Source organism: Equus caballus, chromosome 1 (genome assembly GCF_041296265.1).
Source record: "Equus caballus isolate H_3958 breed thoroughbred chromosome 1, TB-T2T, whole genome shotgun sequence".
NCBI classification, from domain to species: domain Eukaryota; kingdom Metazoa; phylum Chordata; class Mammalia; order Perissodactyla; family Equidae; genus Equus; species Equus caballus.
This window is the reverse complement of record NC_091684.1, coordinates 4,962,247-4,987,477: the sequence shown is the minus strand read 5'-3', so window position 1 is coordinate 4,987,477 and position 25,231 is coordinate 4,962,247. Positions and strand designations below refer to the sequence as shown.

Here is a 25,231-nt window from a genome sequence, read left to right as displayed (position 1 = left end):
GAGGATAAGTGTAGAGTGAATAGGAGCCCCCAGATTATTGCGCCAGGGCGTATGGTTACCCTCACTAACCTTAAGGCAGTGCTTCTCAAACCCTCATGTTCATGAAAATCACCTGGAAATATTGTCAAAAATGCAGGTTCTGGTTCAGTAGGTCTGGGGAGGGGCCTGAGCTTTTGCATTTCTCACATGCTCCCAGACCACACCGAGGCTGCTGGTCACCAGACCACACCTTGGGCAGCAGGACTGCAGGACAGCAGCACTCATGTGTACATGGCATGGACTCAAGAGGTATTCGGTAGGCGAATGAACTGTCAGAGAAGATCCACACTGTGGAACCCGTGAAGCCAATGTTGTAGGGAGGTGCTGTGGATGGGTTCATGCAAATGGATGCACGTTCATGCGTTTTTTTCCAAAAGCCATACCCAGAAGTAAATACAGATGGGTATAAATGACCCTCAGGAATGCAGCAATGAAACATGCCAAATTTAGATATTTCTCATACAAAAAAGACAACTTGAATATCAAATTCAACTTCAGAGACTAAATTAACGGGATGAACGTTGAGCAAATAAAGAGCACCCACCGGTGTGTGCTGCCTACTGCAAGGAACTAAATGAAACAGCATTTTCATGCTCTAGACAAAACCGAAACAACATAGCCAGGCTCGAATACAAATAAACATTGGATGGACCCCAAGAGGAACAGAACACAAGATGGCGAGGGCGGCGGCAAGCTGGTGGGGCTCTGTGCCTAGAAGCAGGCAGGGGCATCAGGGAGTCACACACCAATGGGATGAAAAGACTACGGAGCTTCATCAGAAACAGATAAATCAAGCTAAAATCATTATTGTTGAAGGTGGGGGTGGGGTGGGCTCCACCTCACCCCCCACGCACAGAAGGAGGCTGAAAGAGGTCAAGGTCAGATCTGGCCTCTCACTGGCTTTAAGACTGCATCAGGAATACGCCCAATACCAGAGCTGAGCACAAGTCCCAGTTCTGCACTGAAGAGATGGGAGCCGCGTGCAGGCAACCACCAAAACACGAGGGAGGCAGGAAAGAGGAGAGAGAGAGTGAGAAAATATGAACACATCCTCTAAAACATGAACCCTCCCATTCAAACGGAGCCCACACAACAAAATTCCAGAAGACAGAAAACAAAGCTCAAAGAAAGACGCATAATTCAGACGTAGCATGAAGTCATTGCAGATACAATTGAGTCTACAGAAGAGCTTAGCAAAGACTTTAAAATGAGTATGTTTAAAATGTTAAAGGGATAAGCAAAACATCTAACACCTCCATAAATAATTTTAAATTATGAACAAAAAAGAAATAAAAGAAATAAGAACAGATGCATATGGAAGAGAACCAATTATAACATATTAAAAATGCAATAGAGAGTCACTAAAATTGTTTTAAATGCACAAGATGGGATAAGCTCTAAGGGGAACACAGTCCAAAGCAAAGACTAAAATGGAAGTTAGAGCTGAGGATCACACCAAGTGCAAAGAGTGGTGTAATTTTTCTTTTTTTTTTTGGCAGGGGAAGATCACCCTAAGCTAACATCTGCTACCAATCTTCCTCCTTTTTCTTCCTTTCCCTCTCCAAAGCCTCAGTACATCCTTGTGTATAGTTGTAAATTCTTCTAATTCTTCTATGTGAGCTGCTGCCACAGTGTGGCTACTGAAGGATGCGTGGTGTGGTGCCATGCCTGGGAACTGAACCTGGGCCACCAAAGTAGAGGGCACCATACTTTAACCGTTTGCCATCAGGGCTGGCTCTGGTGGCAATTTTTTTAAACATATGAAAACCTGTTAAGAGGCAGGGAGAATAGATTGAGAGGCTCCGAGATTTATCAAATTGGTGCTCTTGAAGCTGATAATAGGGGAGGAGTGATATTTGAGAATTTTAAATCAATAATAGCCAAAAATTTTAAACAACTGAAGAATGACATGAGTCCTCAGATAGCAAGAGAGATTGATCAGAATAAACAAAAACAATCTATGCCTAGATAGCATAATGAAATTCAGAACATTGAAAACAAGGAAACAATCTCAAAAGCTTCCAGAAAAAAAAAGAGATTATCTATAAAGGAATGATAATTACAATAGTAATAGATCTCTCAACAGCAACAAGAGACCCCAGAAAGCAATGAAGTAATGTCTTTAAAGAGATGGGGGAAAAAACAATAACCTTAACCAAGAATTTTAAACCAAACTATCCATCAATCAACAGTGAAAGCAGTCAACAACAGAAACAAACTATCCATTAAAAATGGCCAAATACGCAAACAGATTTTTCTCTAAAGAAGATATACAAATGACCAATAAGCATATGAAAAGATGTACAACATCACTAATCACTAGGGAAATGTAAATCAAAACCACAGTGAGATGCTACTTTATGCCCATTAGGATGGTTATGAAAGAAAAGAAAGGAAAGGAGGAAAGGGAGAGAGAGAGCAAGAGAGAGAGGGAGAGAGAGAAAGAAAAGAAAGAAAGAAAAAAGTGTTGGCAAGGATGTAGAGAAACTGGAACCTTGATGCATTGCTGGTGGGAATGTAAAACGGTACAGCCACCGTGGAAAAAACATATGGCAGTTCCTCAAAAAATGAAACAGAATTATCACCTGATCCAGCAATTCTACTTCTGAGTATATACCCAAAAGAACTGAAAGCAGGGACTTGAACAGATATTCAAATACCCATGTTCATAGGAGTATTATTCACAATAGCCAAAACATGGGAGTAACCCAAGTGTCCGTGAATGGATACGCAAAATTTCGTATATACATGCAATGAAATATTATTCAGACTCAAAAAGGATTGAAACTCTGACACATGCTACAACACGGATGAACCTTGAAGACATTATACTAAGTGAAATAAGTTCCTTTCTTGAGGAATCTAGAGTAGTCAAATTCATAGAGACAGGAAGCAGAATGGTGGTTGCTGGGGGGAAGCGGAAGAGGGAATGGAAAATTATTGTTAACAGGTAAAGAGTTGCAGTTTGGGAATATGAAAAAGTGCTGGAGATGGATGGTGGTGATGGTCGCACAACAATGTGAATGTAAGTATGCCACTGAACTATACACTTAAAAATGCTTAAAATGGTAAATTTTGTTATGAAAATTTTATCACAATAAAAAACTACAACCATAAAAACAGAATGAAAGCAAAATAAAGACCTCTTTTTTTTTTTTTTTTTTTTTGCTGAGGAAGATTTGACCTGAGCTAACATCCACTGCCAATCTTCCTCTTATTGCATTTGAGCCACCTCCACAGCATGGCCACTGACAGACAAGTGGTGTAAGTGGGAACTGAACCCAGGCTGCTGAAGTGGAGTGCACCAAACTTAACCACTAGGCCACTGGGGCTGGCACAAGACATTTTAGTGTATACAAAGATTTAGTGAATTTACAACATACAGATTCCAATTAAAGAACTATGACAGCATGCAGTCAGGGGGGAAAAAGTAAATGCAAAAGAAACTTATGAAAAATGAGAAGCAAAAAAGAGCAACGCAACTGAGAAAATAGAAGAGTAAATTTAACTATTAACTTAAAAAATAACTTTTTGTACTAAAAGAGAGTGGTTAAACAAGCTGTAAAAACAGTACACAAGATGGGGACTTGTTCCACATATGCTAAGGTCCTTTCTGTGGTCAGAAGAGAGAAAAGAGAGATACTGAACAATTCCAGACTTTGTTACAAAATTTTTAGCTAAATATTTTAAAATTTTAAGGATAATCACCAAAAGAAAAGAAATACAATCTAGCTTCCAAAGTAGAAGGGGAAAAATTTACCATAAAAAATTTAATCAATTTTCAAAGAAATGAAAGGATAAAGAAGACAAAGAAATAGGGGGAAAAGAAAGAAGAAACAAACAAACCAAAAAAAAAAAAAAAGAAGAAGAAAACAGGAAAGAAATTGATATTAACAAAAAATAAAATAAAATGGTAAATATAAGACAAAAAATGTTAATTAATTACAATAAATATTAATAAGTAAGTTTTACCTATTAAAAGATGTTATCTGATTGGATTTTTAAGAAATCTAGGTATAAGTAACTTATAAGGAAGACACATAAGAAATATCCACACAGATAAACTGAAAATAAAGAAAACGATATAACACACACATATTATCTGAAAGTAAATAGGGGTTCATTACGTTAATATAAAATAAAATGCAATTTAAGCCAGAAAGTATCAATTCCTATAAAAAATGACACTATATCATAGAAAAAAAATTCACCAGGAAGGTATAAGCAATTATAACTGTGTACACTCCTAACAGCATAGCTCCAAAATATAACGTCAAGTCCAAACTGGCAACATTATAAAGATAAATAAACAAATCTGCAATCACAGTATCTGTAAACTATGAACAATAAATAATAAGGAATTTCCATAACCTGACAAATAGGTTGTCAACAACATATTACATACATCACACAAACATCACATGAGACTCTAGAAAGTCTCCTTAAAACTGAGGACAACACAAGGCTGCCTACTATTACTACTTATATTTAATACTGTTCTGGAGGGTCTAGCCAATGCAGTAAGAGAAGAAAAATAAATTAATGTTTTAGAAATAGCAAAGGAAGAGATGATATGATAGTCCCTTTATAAATTCAAGAAAAATCTATGGACAAATATTAGAAATAGTGAAAGTTCAGCACAGTCACTAGATATCAAACTGTAGTAGGCAAAATAATGGCCCCCAAAGACGTCCCCATCCTAATTCCCAGGACTTGTGACTATGCTACCTTACGTGGCAAACTGGACTTTGCAGATGTGATTAAGGGTAAGGACCTGGAGATGGAGAGAGTATCCAAGGGGGGCCCAACCCACCCCATGAGTCATTAAAAGTAGAGTTGTAACAATGAAAGGAGGGTCAGAGAGATGCAATATTGCTGGCTTTGAAGATGGACGAAGATGACCATGGGCCAAGGAATTTGAATGGCCTCTAGAGAGTGGGAAAAGTCAAGGAAATGCATTCTCCCCAGAGACGTCAGAGAGGAATGCAACCATATTGACATCTTCATTTGAGTCCAGTGAGACCTGTCAGACTTCTGAGCTACAAAACTGTACAGGAATAAATTTATGTTATTTTAAGCCACTCCGTTTGCAATACTTTTTTATAGCTGCCATGGATAACCACATAAATAAACAGAAACCAACAGCATGTCCATCACCAAACAACACATTACACAATAAAAATGTCAAAGTTCCCATTCACAATAACAACAAAATAAAAAAAGTTCTTGGAAACAAACTTAAAAAAGACTTATATGAGCAGAGGACTAAATGTTATCAAAGGATATAAAACAAGACCTAAATAAATGAGAAGACGTATCACGGACATGAATTAGAATACTCTATGTCATAAATATGTCAGATCTGCCAAGACTGATCTCTAAAGTCAATGTAATTACAATGCCAACAGGACGTGTCATGGAACTTTACAAGCTTATCTTAAAACTCAAATCAAAGAGCAAAGGGTCAAAACTAGTCAAGAGAATGCTGAAGAAAATAAACAACGTGAAGAGACTTGCTCTCCCAGATATCAAGGCTGTTACAAAATTAGGTTACATAAGACAATAGATTCTTGCCACAGGGAAAGACAAAAGACCAACAGAAGAGAATGAAAGTAAGAAAATAATACATATAGTATATTTCCATTTATATAAAGTTGAAAGAAAGGAAAAGCTAAAGAACATATTGTTAAGGGTACATATACATGTGGAAAACAGCAAAGAAATCCAAGAGACTGAGCATCACAAAAACTGAGAGGAATGAAGGAAGGGGATAAGATCAGAGAGTGGCCCACAGAAACAGAAATGTTTGGACATATTGGAAATGTTCTATGTCATAACATGGCTGATAGTTTATTATTTTGCCTTATTGTCTAATCAAAATCCTTAATTGTGGGTGTAGGGGGGGCTGTCTACTTCCTGTTTGTATGGTAAAATTTACAATAAAAATATCTTAATGACAATAGTGAAATGAAGGACTACTCAATAAATGAAGCTGTGACAACTGGTTATCCATAAAAAAATGTAAAATTCGACCCTTACTTTACTCTATACATTTGAATGCATCACAGATGGATTTAAGCCCTTAATGTAAAAAACGAATGCTTTCATTTTTATAGTAATGTTCAGTAGAATATCTTTAGGATCTTATGGCAAAGAAAGGTTTCTTAAACAAATATAAAAAGCATAAGATGTTAATTAAAATATTAATAATTTTGACATTATTGATATTAAAATATCTGCTCATCAAAAGACACAGTAAAAAAAAAATAAGCCATAGACTGAAAGAAAGTATTTGCAATGTGCATAAAAAATAAATTATTATACCCAAATACACATATTTTTTAATTTTTTCAAATCAATACCAAAAAAACAGACATTCCAACAGAAAAATGACTAAATAATCTGAACAGGCAGTTTTCAGAAGAGGAAACTAAATGACCAATAAATATAGACAAGACGCTCTGCCTTGCGCATAATTAGGGAAGTGCAGATCAGAACAATGAGCAACCAACTCAAATCCGTGAGACTGGCCAACATTTTTAAATTCGGCAATTACGACTGTTGATCAAACATGAAGGGGAAAAAAAGAACTTTCATACCCCCTAGCTGGAATGTACAAGGGCACCTAATTTTGGAAAGTAATTTAGGAATATCTAACAGAGTTGAAAACTCTTGCCCCTGTGACTGAGCAATGCGATTTCTGGGTAGAAACTCTTGCTCACATGGACAAGAGTTTGAACGAGACACATACAAGACCGTCTACGACCACGTTACTGGTTATGACGAAAAACGGGAAACAAGCTAAACATTCATCAATAGGAGAATGGATAAATTGTGTTGATTCCTACAATGAGAGAACACCAGGTAAACAAAGTAAATGAAATACAGCTTTATATGCAATCTCAAAAAGATAATGTTGAGTGAAAATGACACCGTATATATTTTTTTAATCTGCAAACTACTATCATAGATAACATTTATAGATAGATAAATATGTCATAAAAGTATAAAAACATGCTTACGAAAGATAAACACTAAATTCATACAAGGGGCCAACCTTTGAGTGGAGGGAGGGGTTGGGATCACAGAGAAGCACACGGGGTCTTCCGTTTCATCTATGATGTCGAAATTTTATAAAGATGGCAAGAATATAAGTATTTGTCTATTATTCTCTATTCTTTCAGAATACTTGAAATAGTTCCTAATTTTAAAAAATGTATCTTCATAAAGAGAACTCCAGCCCCTCTGGGAGGAATACTTGTCTGTAGCTGGGAGCATCTGCCGGCTCCCAGGTCTACGAATTCACACAGGTGTCTTGTGACCACTAAAACACATCCTGCTGCTGAGAATAGGATCCGTATTTTTGATAAGACATTCACCTACTTTATGCCACAGCCAGGACTGACAAGAAGGCAAGATGATACAAAGTTTTCCTCTAAAAACAGAAGGAAATTTAACTGTTTATAAAGCAGCCCAAACGTAATGAATATTTATAGGGAACGAAATCCAACCTGCCAAAACGATCTGATTAATAATCGAGGGGGAGAGCCAAGCCTGGTAACCTTTCATGATAAATTATAGGCTGTGTGTCAGAGGTCCGGGGGTGGGCAGAGGGTGACTCATTGTCCCTGGCCCCTCCTTTGGAGGGACTTCCTATCAAGAATGGCAGGCTCAGACAGAAGCGGAAAGGAGGCACAGCCACCTGAACTTGGTCACGGGTCAGGGAGAGCATACGAAGTTCCAGACTCTGGCGTCTCCCTGGATTGCTGTCAGCTGGAGAAATAGATGGATTTAGGGGAGGTCTGCCTGGGATAAAAATGTAGTCAGTGGGAAGAAATCTGCAACTAAACCGCTTCAGTCTTAATGGTATGAAATTCCGTGGCAAGCTGCCCTCCTCTCTACACGGTGCCCATCTTCCACAGAAGAGAGCCCGCATCCCACCCAGCGTCGGCGACTTGGAAATAAATGGTCTGCTGTTGATATGCATGTTTTAACCCCTGTGAACACTAATGGGAGTTTTGTGTATGTATCGATTGCCAAAGAAGCCTAAAGTTTAAAGCATTAATTTTGAATTCCAAGATGTTTGTCAATTCCTCATAGTCACCATGAGCACTTGGTATTTTCAACTCGTGTTTCTCTGCATATTTTAAAAGAAGAAATTTAGGAGCTTATCTCATCTTATCTTATGTCTCCGAACCCCGAGTCCTTTAATGGGTTCTTCGATAGACATCCATATTTAGGCTGAGTTGAATGGGCACGGCCGTGCGTTTGCCTTGGCAGCAGGACTGGGTGTCAATCATGAAGACTGCTCGTGCAGACACATCAACCATTTGGCATCCTGGTCCCCCCACCCCTCCTTGATATTGTTGAAGACACTTCCAATAGATCAATAATGATCTGTGTCCAAAAACTTCTCCAGGGGATCACAGGAGCCAGGAGGGAGATATATTTCCTCATCTCATATCACATTCCAGTTGCCTCTGCTTCGTGGCACCCCAGATGTGACCTCCCAAGCTTTCTGAAATGTGGAAGAATTTAGCTCACATCTTTAGCTGTCATTGGCCGCAGGGGTTCTCAGGCAAAGAGTGAACCAAGGTTCGGGGGGTCAGTATCAGAGGGAGTCGACTTCAACGGCTCTGGTTTCGGGGCTCACTGGGAGAAGTTGCCTCTGACCCCTCACAATCACCCCACCAAAGAAGCTTCGACTCCCACTTCCTGGCCAGTCACTTCTTGACAGATTGTGGCGATTTTCCCTCCTAAATACCTCCTGGCAGCTCTCAGCAACGCCGCTCTCCTCCGGGAGTTGTGGTCTCGCAGAGCTTGGTCCCATTCCTTTAGGGTCCGACCCTCCTCGCAGGGACCCCACCCCCTGCTGCCTGCCTCCCGGTTTCGTGGGCCACACAGAGCTCGGCCCTGGAAGCAGCCCTTCCTGATTCCACACTGCAGCACCTCCACTTTCCACCCAAGCGGCCTTGGAGGGTTCCGGACCTTCTCAGAGGCTCAGTTTTCTTTTCCCCCAAATGAAGATTAAACTACCCACCTCAGGGCCCTGGGAGAATGGAATTGATAAGACGGGGAGCGCTCTGTGCACCTCCCCGTGAAAGCTCTCAGACACAGCCAATACACAGGGCGTGCTCGGTTTCTCCCTTCTAGCGTCTTCACAGAACCTAAGCAGAGGAACAAGAGAGGTGGAAAACTAAGAGAAAGAGAACAGAGTAGAAACTAATAAAAGTCTCATGAATTATACAGAACCGATGAAGGTGGGGTGGTTTTGCAGGACCTACACCTACCGTGAGTGACTTTGATCCCCACATAGCGTGGCCAGATTTAGCAAATAAAAACACAGGACGCCCAGTTAGATCTGAATTTCAGAGAAACAAGGAATAATTTGTCAATATAAAAAGGGTTTTTAGTATACTTACAGCAAAAAAATTACTAAAAAAAAAATTATGTATTGTTTTTCTGGAATTTTCTAATCTAACTCATCCTGGGAGGGAGGGAGGCAGGGAAAAGTCATGGTGCTCTCCCTTCACAGGTGAGAGAATGAAGATGAGCAAGGCTGGGTTCTTCCCTGATGGGAAATGCAGACGCCAGGGCCCGTCATCCAGCTCCACCCAGTGCGGTGTGGGAAGCTGACAGAGGGGAGAAGCGGGGAGAAGTGTGACTCTGAGGGCACTCACACCCCACACACCAGCTACCTGGAGGCCTCGCTCAGGAGAGAACCAAAGCTCTTACAGAGAGGAGCTGTTCTGCATATTTAGGTAAGGTGGGTTTGGTTTGGTTTTAATCCTTGGTAAAGCACAAGGCGTAAAGACTAAAATGTTATTCTCCACTTCTATACTACATTTATGGGGGAATTGGAGGAGAAAAGGAGTTAGTCTCCTACTGAGGAAATGTCTGAACTTAATTACTTGGAACCCAATTAATATTGGAAAAGACGCTTTGGTTCTCAGAGGACAGTCACATCATCCGTTGTGGGGACACACCTCGTCCCCCAAGATCCCTAAGAGAACACCAGAAGAAAACTTCAGCTATAGCCTAAAGGAATTTTACCACTGGGGACACCCTATAAATGAAAATATAAAAGCTTTAACAGGTCCCTCACCATCCTTCTCCTTCTCTCTGGGCTGGAAGGAGGGACAGTACCACCAGGAGGTTACAGACCCCTCCTCAGGGGAAACCACCCAGGGCGGGCTGGCAATCTACACCCGAGGGCCAAATCCAGCCCACTGTCTGTTCTGTATGTGCTTTTTACATCTTAAAATGGTTGAAAAATTCCAAAGACGAATAATACTTTGTGATGTGAGAATTATATGAAATTCAAATTTGTGTCAATAATAAAGTTTTATTGGAACGCAGCATGCACGTTCGAGCTTACTTATTGTCTAGGGCTGTTTTTGCGCTACAAAGGCAGGACTGAGCAATTGTAACGGAGACTATATCGCCTGCAAAGACAGAAACATTTACTGACCGACCCTTTCAGAAAGTTTGCCATGAAAACAACTGCAACATGACGTAGCAAGTGTTCCGAGAGGGCATTAACAAATGCTGCAGTGGCCAGGGAGGCGGCAGGATGCCCCCAGAGGATGCTGGGAAAGGCGTGGAGGACCGCGCTTTGGGATCTTTAAGGATGCTCATCAGGGACATGGGTGAAGATGCTGGGAAAGAGCCGTTGAAGCACATGGAGCTTTCGAGATGCTTTGATGTGACACAGCTACCACAGCTTACCAGGCACGAACATGTTTACACACACACTGCCATGTGGACATTGATTTACACAGAGAGAGAAAGCCTCTTTTGTATTGCTAAAGATTGTAGTGACGGGCCAAGTTCTCAAAATATTAAAATCAAATATTCTAACTTAAATCAGCTATCATGATGCTCAAGCCTTCCTGCCTTTAAAAGCTCCTTTGCTGACATCCATTCCTTCTCCTTCCCATGTCTTTAACATCCCTACTAGATTCTTCCTTCATTGAGTCTGCAAAACCCCCAACTAGAAAACCCTCTTGGAAAACACCCCCTTCCAGACCCCTCCCTAGCAAGCCCTTCACATCACACTCCCCCTAAAGCCACCTGTGTGTACTGTCTACTCTTCCCAGCCTCCTGTGCCCTCCAGACTCCGGGGGAGTCGGGCTCTCCCCAGCCCTCTCTGAGCAGTTTCTGATGACTTGCAGTTATGCTGTCAAATGGGCATTGCAAAGCCCTCCTCCTCCGCGACCTCTCAGCTGCATCCAGCGCCGCTAAACCCTCCTTCCCTCTTGCAGCACTTTCTTCCCTCGGCTTCCGTGACTCCATCCTTCTCTGGTTCTCCTCTTACCTCTCTGGCTTCTCCTCTAAACATGAGAGTTTCTCAAGACCCATTCAGCTCTCACTTTGTTCTGTCTCCCTAGACAAGCCTACCCCTGCTTTTGGCTTCAAGTGCCCTCTGTGTTGTTGGCATTGTCTAACTAAAAACCAGCTCACGAGAGAAAGAGTTTTTCCTTATTCATAAAGTCAGCCAGATTTGGCTTTCCCCAAGCCCCAGTGGAGGGATTAAATGATTGCCCTCCCCTGAAAACCTTCTGGAAATCCCTTCCTGGACGTAAACACTCTTATCTTCAACTGGTGGTCTCTCCCTCCTTTCCCCATTGGGGTTAGATCATCTTGATTTTGGCAGTTAATGAAGGCTTCATAGTAGATGCTCAATAAATGTTTATGGACTCAAGAGAGGGTCTTGATGATAAAGTACCTGCTGCATAATTAGAAAACATAAGGACTTATATATCCAAACTTAAACAGCCCTTCCAAAGGAAGACTTCTGTAATTTCCCTGTGGCTCATTAAAACCTCAAGACATTTTTGTAACATAAAAAGTAACTCTGACAACATTTAAGACCACAGGAGCTAAGTATGTACAATGCTTCTGTCTGTTGGAACTGTGGCTCTGCCATTTACTGACTGTGTGACTCTGGGAAAGCGTCTTAACGTGTCTGAGCTTTGGGTTCTTCAACTACCAGATGGGGACCAAAATAACTCCCCCTGGGGGTTTTTGTGAAAACCAAATCACATATTTCACGTCAAGTGCTAAGAGTAGCGTGTGGCACATAATAAGCAGGGAATAAATGATAGTGCAAACTCATTCTCCAGGATAACTAAAATAAAGAAACAGTAGGAAGGGAAAAATTCAACAAAGGCACTGCCATATACCCAGACAAGGACAAAAGCAGTTTCATAAAATATAGGAAATGTCAAAAGGCTTTCTTAATTCCCACTAAGTAGTGATGGCTCACCCCACCTTCATGCTGACCCAACAATAAAACCAGGAGACAGACTCATGCCGTGTTATAACCTAACCATATTATATCAGGCTTTCATTATATGTAGTGTTCCAGGGGACACGTGGCTTAACCTGCGGTAAATTTAAATCTGTTTAATGACTTGTAGTATAACAAGCTCCTACCATAAATAAAAGTTCCCGGGAGAGGGGGTAGGCTCACGTCCCATTACTATGTCATTCATACTGATAACTCGCAACACAAATGGGATGATCTGGATCAGCAGAGTATTTATCAAACGTGCTTGTGTGTGTTACGTGGTGCTGGACACCGACCAAAAGGATGTCAAGGCCTCGTCCCACTGACGACGGGCAAATTCCCATTAATCGAGTCCACAGTCAGGCCTCCCACCCTACAAACACCTGCCCACAGAGCAGAAACCCACCATCTCCAAGTCACCCCGAGGCTGTGGGTCTGCCTAATTCTAGGGCCAGCCCTCAAGTAGAGACACCTCCCCTGTCCCTGCTCACAGATCAGTAGGAGGACAGGGTCGGGACTCAGAAGTCCGGGCCCCAGCCGCCGGCCAGGACTCGGGACCCCTCCAGGCTCGGTAAATTTAGGTGTAAATCTCCCAGGAACTCATGACAGACAAGCCCCGTGACAGCTATGCAATTACTGTTGATGGCCGACTTTCCAACGAGGTTCTTTGAATTATAGGAATCTTATTAGAAGCCTCTGACCTCCTGAATTTTCGAGGCAGAAATTGCCTGAAAATCCAATACTCTTATTTATGCTAGCTCTGCAAAAAGGAAAACAAGTAACTACATGCAGACAGACAGACAGACACCTGTACACATTTCTGTACCCAAGGATGTAACACTCCTCTTACCAGGAAGGTCCTTTTCACACCAGGACTGGCTGGGAGCACAAGGAGAACCACCCTTCCCGTCCTTGGTGCACACTCTGCAGAGAAAGTTCTAGTCCTCTTTAATTCCAGAGAAGGAGAGGATATAAGTAAGAAAGCAGCCAGACAGGAGAACCCAGCTGTACTTGCTCTGCTCTCCTGCTCCTTGGGCCTGGGAGAGGCCATATCGGTGGGAAAACGTGGGGCTGGAATGAAGCGGCAGCTGCTTAACGAAGGTAAGGAGGGGGCAGGGTTCTATTGAAGGGGTGTGGCTAGCTGTGGTGGGTGGAGCCAGTGCGGAGGGGCGGAGCTAGAAAACTCCAGGGCTAACTTAAAAGCCATCCACGGAAAGGGGTGGGGCTAATACAATGGGCGTGGCCAATCAAATAAGCCAGGGAGCTAGTGATGAGGGCTTCAAGGAGGAGGTGGGGCTGGAGGAGAAGGGGTGGGGCTAGGAAAGGGGCAGAGTTGATACAAGGAGGAGGGGCAGAGCAGAGGAAGTATTTTACAATTTGTCCCATGGGGGGGGGGTCTCCCTTTTGTTTTTCTAATGAAAAGACTTAAATTAGGAAATGTAAAAGCCCTGGGGAAAATCACTGAGTCACCTGGTGCCAGCGCATCACACGGCCTTTAATTCCCTTTTCTGAACCAGCCCCATACGCCGATCCGTTCAGAATTCCAGGTACTGCGGGCTCCTGCCTCCTGCCCGCAGTGGTCTGCCGGGAAGGCTCTGACGACGTCAGGGATCCCAGGAACTCGGTGTCTGTGCCGACTCTGTCCCCGGCTAATCTTTATCCAGTCAGTTTATGTTACGTAAGCTGTTTGGGTTTAAGGGTGTTTCGCTAGCACAGCTTACTGGGGACTGCATTTTCTCTGGGGTGCGCCGTGAGCTCTACATCAAAGCCTGATTGAGCAGAAAATATGTGCTAATGTTCACAGCAGTACTCTATTATAGTATAAGTGTGCTTGTAAATATTCACTACATGTTATTACGCCATTTGAACCAAGAATATTGGGAGGTGAAAGGTCGGCCTAATGCTCTCTCCGGAGGCAGCAGTTTTGAATATAACCAAATGGGATAATGGTCAGGAATACCCAGAGGGGGCAATGTAACACGTCGTAAAGAATTGTGCTGTGAGTTTTAAGTTTTCAGGACAACAAAGATGCAACGAGATGGCTCATAAGCAGTCATTATTAATGGAATGACAAGGCTAATGTTAAGCAGAATGTCTTTGCGACAATAAATCTTGTCCCTGTGCCATTAGCACTCCTTACAACTGCAAATAGCAGTTAGGTTATAACCTAACATGGCAGAATTTTATCCTCTCAGTCTCTAATGTATTTTATAATGCTGTTAAAGTCAGGCGTCGCAACTGTTTAAGCTCACTTAATCTAGGAGAAGTTTAAACACGAATTTTAAATGCAAAAAACTGCTTTGATATTAGTTTTTCTTAATTAAATAGGAGATCTTTATAAGAAGTAGATCTTTTTAAACATGCATCAGCCTGTAGTAGATGAGCATTGTTGAATTTTAAATGCCACACTTTTATTCAGGCTCCTTTGCCTGTTGTGATGAAGCTTTTTTTAAAAAGAAGAAAAGAATTATCTTCGTGGGAGAACCAGGTTGCACTTTTATTTGTTAAACTTCAAACATGCTTGGGGTTCAAGCTCCTACTGGGAACTCAATCAATCTTTTAAAATAACATTTGTATTCCTTTTCAACATAGTTTCCTTTTGGCCCTGTCATCTGATTTGACTTCCTTTAAATATAACAACACTCTGAATAAAAAATTAACACTATACCCGCTTTTTTTTTCCCTCTCCCAGTGACCACAAGGACATGTGAACAGGAAGCCAGTACTGAACCAGAGGGCACCCCTGATGGAAACAGCAGCTACTGCAGCAGGGTCCCGGCAGCTAACTCAGACTCTCCTCCCCGTGAGACTTGGAGAATTTCTGACACCTTCGCCGAGAGCGCTCTGAACCAGCCACGGGGCTCCCCGGTGTTGCTCATCCTGGCCGCTGATCCTCCCCTTGGTAGGAAAGCCTCGCGTCTCCCTTGATCAAGGTCACCCCCAGCAGACAGGTGAGTGCGTCCCAGCAAGACAAACAGGTTGCTGAAGATGGAAGCCCCTTGAAACTTCTACAGCAAGCAGCTCCTTTTGGGGTAACTGTGGATCCCTGGTCACTTTTGGGTCAGGAAAATATCCCGTCACCCTTCAACTTCCTTCTTGCTACAGATGTTCAGACTTGCTGCCTTTATGGCAATAACTGCCAATATTTGTATATCTTTCCATACTTTACACATACACGCTCTCATACTTTATTACATTCTCACAGCCGTGTGAGACCATCCCGTCACACAGATGAGAAAACTGAGGTGGGGAGTGACTGGGACAGGGGCCACCAAGGCGGCAAGTGGGAGGTCCAGGCCCAAGCCCTGGTCCTCTGAGTCCCCATCTGCTTCTGGGCCCAACCGCTTCCCGTCGCATGCCATGAGATGGATCCCTAAATTGTAAAGTCACTTTTAGATACACGCAACTGTATCAGATTATCGTTTGCCAAATGGTATGTTATGATTGCTCTAATTCTTAATTTGTAGCTAATACACATGAAAATAATTTAGATTCTTCCTGACATAAATTTTCTAAACATCTCCTGATTCTTCCATCAAAAAACTGGTTCTAACCTCAGATCACACAGCTGGAAGGAGCGTCAAGTTCATCCTAAAGGAGAGAAAATTAAAACGCAGCAGGGAGGGGGTGGCCTTGAACCACCTGGGTTTGGCACAGGATCTGACGCTCTGTTTTTGCCCGAGCATGTTCTTTCACCCCTGGCCTGGCCTTCTAATTCCCATAGGAGCCGCACCTGGAGAAAGGCCGATGTGCTGCCGGAGAGGGTCTCCATCCAGGTCAAGTGAAAAGAGCAAGCTGCAGAATGTGTATAGTGTGTCCCGTGTCACACATGCACACACACACACAGTTGCCTGCACACACAAACGAGCACACGTGTACGGGCACACATGCATACACATGCCTGCACACACATTCATGCGTGCATACGGGCGCACATGTGCACATGCAAACAAGCACACGTGCAGGCACACACAGGCTATACGTCAGGTGTGCATGTATCTGCATGTGAGGGCGTAGCAGAATGTCTAGCAGGCACACAGAGAACTGACACCAGTAGCTGCCTCGGAAGGACCCCCGCGTGGGGCAGGGGACTCAGAAAGTGCTCAAGGGGGATTTGACCTGACTCCATTGTTGAAAGTTTGCAAGTTCACAAGACTTTTAAAAACATTTTTATACAAATGAATGTGTCTCTTTTCGGATCACTGTTGCTGAGAACAATGAGAAAGGGGCCTGGCGGGCCCTGAGCAGTGTGAAGCTTGCCCCCAGCATCGCTCAGCCTTTGGATCTTTCCTCGGAAGGTCCTATTTTCCAGTAACCTCAGAGCCTCCTGCTGAGCTGAGTGACTTCAGGGCGGCCACGTCAGAGGAGAGAGCCCTCCCTCGGTTTTCAAAGGTTCCAGCTCTGCCCTGCGAGGTGGGCGTCTCAGCAGGGCTGAGGACCCTCTGCCCAGGCCGTGGCTCCGTGGGCAGCAGCGGCTGGCTGCTAACAGGCTGCCAGGCAGGCCCGCCCAGCCGGAGTGGGGGCTGCTGTCCACCACCCAGGGGCTGTGCTTTAATTGAAAATTGATGTTTAATTGAAGAGTCACCTGTTTCATGTGCGATCAGAGAGCAGGCTTCCATCAGACTTGTAATGGGGACAAGATGTGTGGCGTTACATGTCTACTTTGTGAAAGACGGAAGTTTCATATTTAATTAATACAAGGATTCCTTGGCTAGGAAAGAAAGACTTCTAAAAGCCATGCTCACATGGATATTTAAAACACCCAACATCTTTATTGCACAGGTTTCTGTTTTGTTGGCTCCTGGCCCTCTAAACTTGGCGTTCAGTAGAAGAGAAGAAATTAGAAGGCTGCCTTGTCCCCAAATCATTTAAGAATAACTGTGATCTTGAAAGCCAACTTGGAAATCAATGCCATTAGAAAAAGAATGTGCAGAAATATAGTCAAGGGTTAGTATCTTGATTATATAAGGAGCTCATATAATTGGGTAAGAAAAACATACACATCCCCATAGGTTAATAGGAAAAGGGCAGAAATAAGCGATTCCAGGAGGAGAGAATACGAATTTTAATATGAAGAAAAATATTTAACTGTGTGGTTAATCAAAAAATGAATATTACACATAGCACAATTCTTCACCCATACAACTAGCGAAAACTTTTCATGGTAGCATCCAAAGCAGAGAGGGAACGTCAGTGAAATGGGAAATCTTGTATGTGGCTGGGGTGGGACAAACCAGGGCAGTGCTTTTGTGAAAACGATTTGGCAGTAAGTCATATGAGCCTTAAAATATTCATGTCCTTTGACCTATTAATTTTGTTCTGGGAATCTAACCAAAGAAAACAATCTAAATATATAAAAGGCTTTATAAAGATGTTCACAGAAGTGTTATTTATAATGATGGAAATTTTAAAATAACATTTAAGATAATGTCACAAAAAACAGGGAAACATAAGCAAATTACAGTCCTTCCATTTGATGGAATATTATGTAATCATTAAAAACTATATTTACAAAGACCATTTAACAATATTTTTTAACTTATCATCTAAGGGAAAATAAAGAAAATTGAAGTTTTATATTCTGATGGATTACAACTAAAAAACAAAATTAAAGGGAAGAATAAGTCTGAAAGAAAATGTACTGATATTTAATCGCATTTGGGACCACTGGATGATTTTGATGTCTTTTTTTTGTTTGTTTTTAGGTTTCACAATATTCCTCAAGACAGTGTGTTACCTTTAAAATAAACACGAGAACATATTTTAATTGTTTTTCCATTTGCAGAAAGCTGGAGAAAGCCATCATAAGGAAAGTTATGGGCTAGGCCTCACGTGACTGGTCAGGAAAGGGAAGCTGGGAGGCCCAAGTCGGCTCCAAGTCACCACGCTCATTAGACAAGAGCGCCTCTGTAGAATTTGTTGCTCAGTATTTGTTAATTGTATCAACTCCCATTAATTAATTAATTCTAGAGGGATATTATTTTCTAACTAGGAGCATGTTCTGGGGAAAATCACCACTCTTCTCTTTCACCCAACAAACAGGCTTAGCAGCCCCAGCCAGAAAAACAGACAAGTGAAGAAATGATTATGTCACCATGTCATAAACATATTACACCCCATTTTATTTTATTTTATTTTATTTTATTGCTGAGGAAGATTGTCGCTGAGCTAACATATGTGCCAGTCTTCCTCTATTTTGTATGTGGGATGCCACCACAGCATGGCTTGATGAGCAGTGTGTAAGTCTGTGCCCAGAACCTGCAAACCCCAGGCCACCGAAGCTGAGCGCAGGAACCCAACCTCTACGCCACCCAGCCAGCCTGACACCCGATTTTAAAGGGGAAAAATAACCTACTGGTTGAAAACCAACTGCCTGCCACAGGGATTAATGAATTCCTTTGGTAAAACCAAAACTTCTGCTATTGTCAGTCTACAGAATTTCACTTGCAGGCAGGCTGTAACATAAGCACAACATCTTCAGAGTGGTCCCAAGTCCAGTTCTGTCAACATAGGCATGGATGAATCCACACTGCAGGCAGGACGTCCTGATGCGGGTGAGGATGATGAGAGCCAGGAAGAGCACCTCTGTGGGTAGGCCAAACCACATCCTGCCAGAGGTTGGGATTCTTTACTTTGGTGTCTGCTTCCCTCCGTTCTGCCCCATCCTCTCCAAGGCTGTACCGAGCCAGAGGTAAGAGCCCCAGACAGGAAGTCTGAAGTCCAGGGCCTCTGTCCGTCCTTCCACTGACTGTGCTGCTGATCCTAGACAAGCTCCTTAGTCGTCCTCTGCCTCAGTTTCCCATCTGTACCACGAGGCCAGATCGTCATGAATTCACTCTTTAATTCTCCCCTTCTGTGGCTTTTTTAAAGCTTAACACAGGGAGAATAATTCCACTAGATCCTATCAACACAACCTAAATCACTTGCTGGTATAAAGATAAATTGAAAATACTAATGCTTAGTGAATACATTACTCTGTACTTCTTTTACTTAGTGAAACATTTAATTAGTATTTACTAGAAAATTACTATCAATTACTAAAAATGACTACAAATTACTAGCAAAATGGATAAATTTTCTCTCTACCACTAAAATAAATTCAATTACTAACTTTAAGTAATTGCGGGTAATTTATTTCTTGGAGGGCAGAGAGCTATAGACAAAGTGGAAGGAGATGAATAAGATGCGAGGAGTGGCTGATTTATGAGGGAAACTGAAATAGCTAAATCTGGGTGGCTGAGCAAAGCAAGTAGAAACGCACGCCTCCAGACGCCCACAAACGGCTGAAGCAACATCAGATTCTCTCTGCTGCTTAGCGCAGGAGGGGGGAGGCCGCGGGGCGCAGGAGATCGACTTAATCACAGGCTTTTTGCTAAAATACTTAGAAGTTTTCTTGATGGGGAAATCCAAGACCTTAATATGGCTCCCAAAGGAAGTCGTCAACACCCAGATTGTGGACAGGACAAAGGGAAAGAGAAGGCTTTGCAGAATGATTCCAGAGACTTTTAGAAGGGGAAGTGGAGTTATAGATGCCAAGTTTTAAATGACTCATCCCTCCTCAGGTTTCATCAAGAGGAAAGAGTCTTCTGTCCGTGTCACTGATGCATGAGAACTTGGGGCTGGCATGGGCACCGAGGAGGCTGGGGTAGGCAGCCTTTAAGCAAACATCTTCTGCTCATGCCAGCTACGCCCCACATCACATTCACGCCCCAGAAGCGCCTGGCCAGAGTCCTGCTGATACCTGGTCTCATTTAGAAAAGTGATGTAAAAAGACACATTAATGACCACTGAAGGACACCCACCACTGATGCGGAAAATAAGTGACAAATGATGACCCCGATTTCCCCAGTCCAGGATGGAGTGCAGCATAATGGTGGGTTTGGAGTGAAAAGACCTGGGTTGGGTTCAAATCCTGTTGATATATCACCAGGATGGTGTGACCCAAAGCTAACACGTAACCAGTCTCAGGGCTCATCTGTAAAATAAAAATTAAAATAGATACTTCAGGTGAACAGACTGTGGGGCATCCAGACAATGGAATATTATTCAGCGATAAAAAGAAATGAGCTATCAAGCTGTGAAAAGACATTGCGGAACCTTAAATACATATTGCTTAGTGAAAGGAGCCAATTGAAAAGGCTCCGTACTGTATGATTCCAACTCGATGACATTTTCGGAAAGGCAAAACTTTGGAGACAGTCACAAGACCGGGGGTTGCCGAGGGTTGGCAGCAGGGAGGTGAAAAGGTGGAGCGTAGGGGATTTTTAGGGCAGTGAAATGATTCTGTATGATACTGTAGTGTTGGATACATGACATTATACAATTGTCAAAACCCATAGAATGTACAACACCAAGAGGGAACCCTCTTGTAAACTATGGGTGATAGTTAATAATAAAGTCTCAATATTGGCTCGTCAATTCTAGCAAATGCACCACATCAGTGCAGGATGTTAATAATAAGGAAAACTGGGTGTGAGGGAGAGAGAGGCACATGCAATCTCTCTGTACTTTCCACTCAAGTTTCTGTAAATGTAAAATTGCCCTAAAGAATAAAATCTAAAAAAACAAAGAGCTACTTTACATGGTTGCTGTGAGGCCCAGAGAAGGCAAAGCCCTGAGACTAGGAAGTCACCAGGATTTGAGAGGGACAGGCAGAAGCCAGAGGGATCGAGTCCGGACGCGGGCTTCGCACTGATTTTTCAGCCACAATGCAGGATTTCCATCACTCGTTCTCACTCCTCGCGGGTCTGGGCCAGAAAGTGGGTTTGGCAGGCAGGGAGAGTGGACTGCGGCCCGGGATCAGCTAGTGTGCACCTTGCACAAACATTGCTGCGAGGCAGGGTAGGGTGGTCCGTGACCAAGCTAGCGGTGTCTGAGGAGCCTCAGGCTTGCAGACCACATCACCGAAACACCAGTAGGCCCACTTCTTGTGAGTCCGGGCTTACCTCCAACGCCCGACTTTCCACCGTCTTGAGGCATTTCTTGCTTCTCAACGTTTGGCTGGTTTTTCTTCCAAGGAGACCTCATAGTGGGATACTTTTGTGTGTGAGCAGCTCCTCCTAAGGCCTTCGGCTTCCTGTGTACACCAGCTTAGCCATTCAATCATCATGTCACTGTGTCCCGGAGGAGGACTCTGCAGCCAGGCCCCCGGCGAGTGGGAGAGTCTTTGAAGCATTAAAACCACACCTAAGAGGAATCTCTGTCCCTTTCATGATTTCGGTGGCGCAAGATGCACAGTAATTTATTCCTGAGAGCCACATTTACCGTCCTGGTGGGGCGTCACGGACGGGGCGAGCTCTGCGGTTCTGGGGCAGGAAGAGCGGTGCCATTATATCCAGCATGTGCGGTACTGCCAGGCTGCACCCACGGGCACCTGGCACTTGGGCCAAAAAGTGATGCCATGGGGGGCAGTCTAGTGGGCCTTTGAGATGGACCAGGAACATCGTTTAATAACTTGAACTAGGGCTTTTGCTCATTTATCTTAGATTTGTGCCCACAACAGAGACAGTGAAGCAAGAGGAGAGAGCCGCCTCCCGGCTGTGTAGCCTGGGAGACCCATGCAGACATGCGGGCTGCCCGCTCTGCCGTGCTTTGGGGCTGAATCAAGTCCGCAATGCGAGTGGAGTTTCTGTAAGTCCAATGAAGACATGCTAAGGTTTTGTACCATGTCACACAATATCAGTTGAACATTGGTGCTTCTGAAAAATGTTACCACTACCTGGGAAAATCAACCCAGACTAGTTCTGTGTAACTTGCAAAGGCATTTAAATCAGCTGTGAGTACAGCCTTAAAACAGGTTGACAGACACCCTCTGCCAACGGTTTAGTTTTGACTTCACACTGCAATTACATTCTGCAGTGGAGAGGAAAATACTCCAGTGCAGTGCATCTTTGGTTCTTAAGCTAACAATATTAGCTGTACAGAATTTGCCTAGAACAAGTTAACAAAGAAGAAGAAACTAAATTAGCCAAGTAGAGTCACCCGGTAAGTGGGATGGTTTTGCTTTCACGTGGACTAAGGGAACCCTGTGGACAGGTGTCTGTGTGGTCCTCTGGATGGAGGGGAAAGGATCTGGGCTCCTGTGGCCTCACCTCACCACCTTGGCAGACTTGGGGCTGTGGCAGCCACTACCTGCTTTCACCCCAGAGTTCGCCATCAGGGTGCTGCATGGCGGTTGACTCAGCCACCCAGCCCCGGGCCAGCATGCCTGAGTCCCCTCCCCTCGTGCAAGTAGACTATGGAATCTGCCCACCCACCTATTGATGCCCCAGGAGGGGGTGGGGGGTGCAGAACTGAGCCCCCTGACACCCTCTTGGGGCTGCTACCTCACTGCCTTCTGGACAGCTGGCCCTTTCTCAGGGCTGGTCCCTCTTTCTCCTCCAGTTCGGCCAACTGTCAAGGGCTTGACTTTTGCTAACTGCTCCCAGGGCAGTGTGGCCAGATAAAATACAGGACATCAGTTAAATTTGAATCTTGAATAAAATACAAATAATTTTCACTGTGTGTCCCAGCACTTTATTTACAATTTATTGTAAGGATCTGGGACATAGTTATACCAAAACAATCTCATTAATCCAAAATTCAAATTAACTGGGAGTCCTTTATTGTTATTTGCTAAATCTGGCAACCCTCTCCAGCCCCCCTTTCTGGAGATGAATTTTGTTTCTGAATTGCACATTGTGATCTCACAGGAGCCAACTTGAAACAGACCTTCTAGGACCTTCTCACTCATGGGGTTGGACCTCTTGGACACCGACCTCAATCACTATCAAATTTGCTACAAACACTCTTCAAATTGGGTGAATCTCGAGTGGAGAGGGGCCATAACACACCCTTGGTCCAAGCACCCAGCTCCTACCCACTGCCAGGGTCCCCCTGCACCTACTGCATGATGGGAACTCTACAGCGTGCTGGGGATGGGCAAGGACACCGTGCACAAAGCCTTGGCCACAGAGAGCTCCAGATGCATGTGGACAATTTTAACACAAGTCTTCACCAAAATTCTTTGGCTAGCTGTGTTTCAGAATTCACAGATTTTAGAAAGGTAATATGGTGGGTATACCTTATATTACACTAATTATATTTACATACCCCAGTGTATTGCATAAACACCTTTCATTACCCCAGAGGGCTCTGGGGCAACATCAAACATGGGAGTGGAGCGGACTAGGAGAGGCCAGGGAGCGAAGGGCGCCCAAGGAGAGAAGGCAACGCAGCTCCCTCAACTTCACTGGGAAATTGTGGGTGAAGAAATAAAGATTTCTTAGCAGGAATTCATTCATCCTGTTAACCATGCTTTGCATTCTGCAAGGGTCTCCAGAACATCATGATGGTCGGGGTGGATGAGGATCTTCCTTCCTGGGTCTCTGGGAAAGGAAGCCCAAAGAGAGAGGAGCAAACTGCCTAATGGACCCAGAAGACGCTGCTTTTGCATTTGACGTGCGATTAGAGCTACATCCAGGAATGCAAAAATAGTTCTCTTCCCTGACCCTGAGCCTACTGATAGAGAGATCTGCCCATCAGCTCTGGGCCAGGCCATTTAGAAGCTCCGAAAGGTGGTGACTATGGCAACCTGTCAAGGTCACCTTGATGGTCACCCATTAACAAGTACATGCACGAGGCCAGTGCAGGGACCCAGGCCACTGTGCATCCAGGCTTAGTTCATAGCATGTCGTAGATAGTGCTCCAGTAAAATTATAAGTCCTCAAAATTTACACAAGGAAAGAGCAAGGGTAAAATTTTTCTGTTTAATATGCTGCATCCTCTCCTTGCAAATCCCTTCACACTCAGAGAGTTTGTCTAAATGGACTCTTAGATAAATAGAGTGACATAATTGCTTTGATGTACCAACATATCTGAGAGTCAGGCTTATGAACACATCCTCAGTACATGGGAAGGAGTGCGTTCAAGGAGTAATTACTTGAAGTCAGTTTCATATAGTCTTATTTTAAAGAAACAACTCTCACCCCCGAACAACTATTATCTACAATTACTCAGTCCAATACGAGAGCCACTAGTCCCATATGGCTATTTTAATTTTAATTAACTAAAATTAAATCAATTGTAAAATTTAGTTCTTCAATTACACTAGCCACATTTCAAGTGTTCAGTAGCCACATGTGGCTAGTGGCTACTGCATTAGTGCAAATAGAGAAGATTTCTATCATGGCAGAAAATTCTATGGGACAGTACTAATCTATAGATTCAAGAAATAATCACTCTATTCCTGGCAGGCAATTTCCTTCTTTTGTTTCTCATGTCATTCCTACAGTTGTTACTAAACCTAGTGAAATCACCAGTGGCCTCGGTGACAGAGTTATAGATGCCCAAGCCAAGACCTGGGAGGGGAGATCATCCTTGGTAACCAAGGGCCTTTGGTTAACTGTCCTCAGCCTGCACCTGGATGCCCACGGACACAAAGAATGAGGCCCACATTGTAAAAAACAATTTCAAGTCTCCCTAAGGCATCAGCAACCTCCTAGTGGCTAAATCTGTAAGATGTGCCCGGGTCCTTCTCTCCTTTGACATCTCAGCAGCATTTGCACCGTGGACCATCTCCCCTGACAAACCTGTTTCTCTTGATTTTCCTGTTTTCTTCGCACCTCCCTGGCCCTCTTTCCTCTGTCTCCTTGGCAGATGCCTCTTCTCCCAGTTTTTTCCTGGCTGTGGCACTCCCTGGAGCTTCAGCCCAGACCCTCTCCTCTTCTCTGTGCTGAATCTGTGTAGATTCAGGCAATTTACGCCACTGCCCAGGCCACCGTTCACATCCACAGGCTGGGGAATTCTAAATCACATCTCTCCCTGAAGCTCCAGGCCCAATTGCTTCTGAACGCCTCTTCTTGACGAGGAGCCTCAGACTCAACATGTCCCACCCAAGCCTTCGCTTCCACCTCCTCACCC

At 43.6% G+C, this 25,231-nt stretch overlaps 1 long non-coding RNA gene across 1 annotated transcript in view; it reads right to left on the bottom strand.

Annotated features, from left to right (window-relative positions):
* The window catches only part of LOC138916372 (uncharacterized), a 112,089-nt gene extending 98,661 nt beyond the window's left edge, over nt 1-13,428 (bottom strand). The window contains exon 1 of the long non-coding RNA XR_011423581.1: nt 13,182-13,428. This is a non-coding gene — a long non-coding RNA (uncharacterized lncRNA). The remainder of the gene's footprint in view (nt 1-13,181) is intronic.
* Between the last annotated feature and the right edge of the window lie 11,803 nt (nt 13,429-25,231).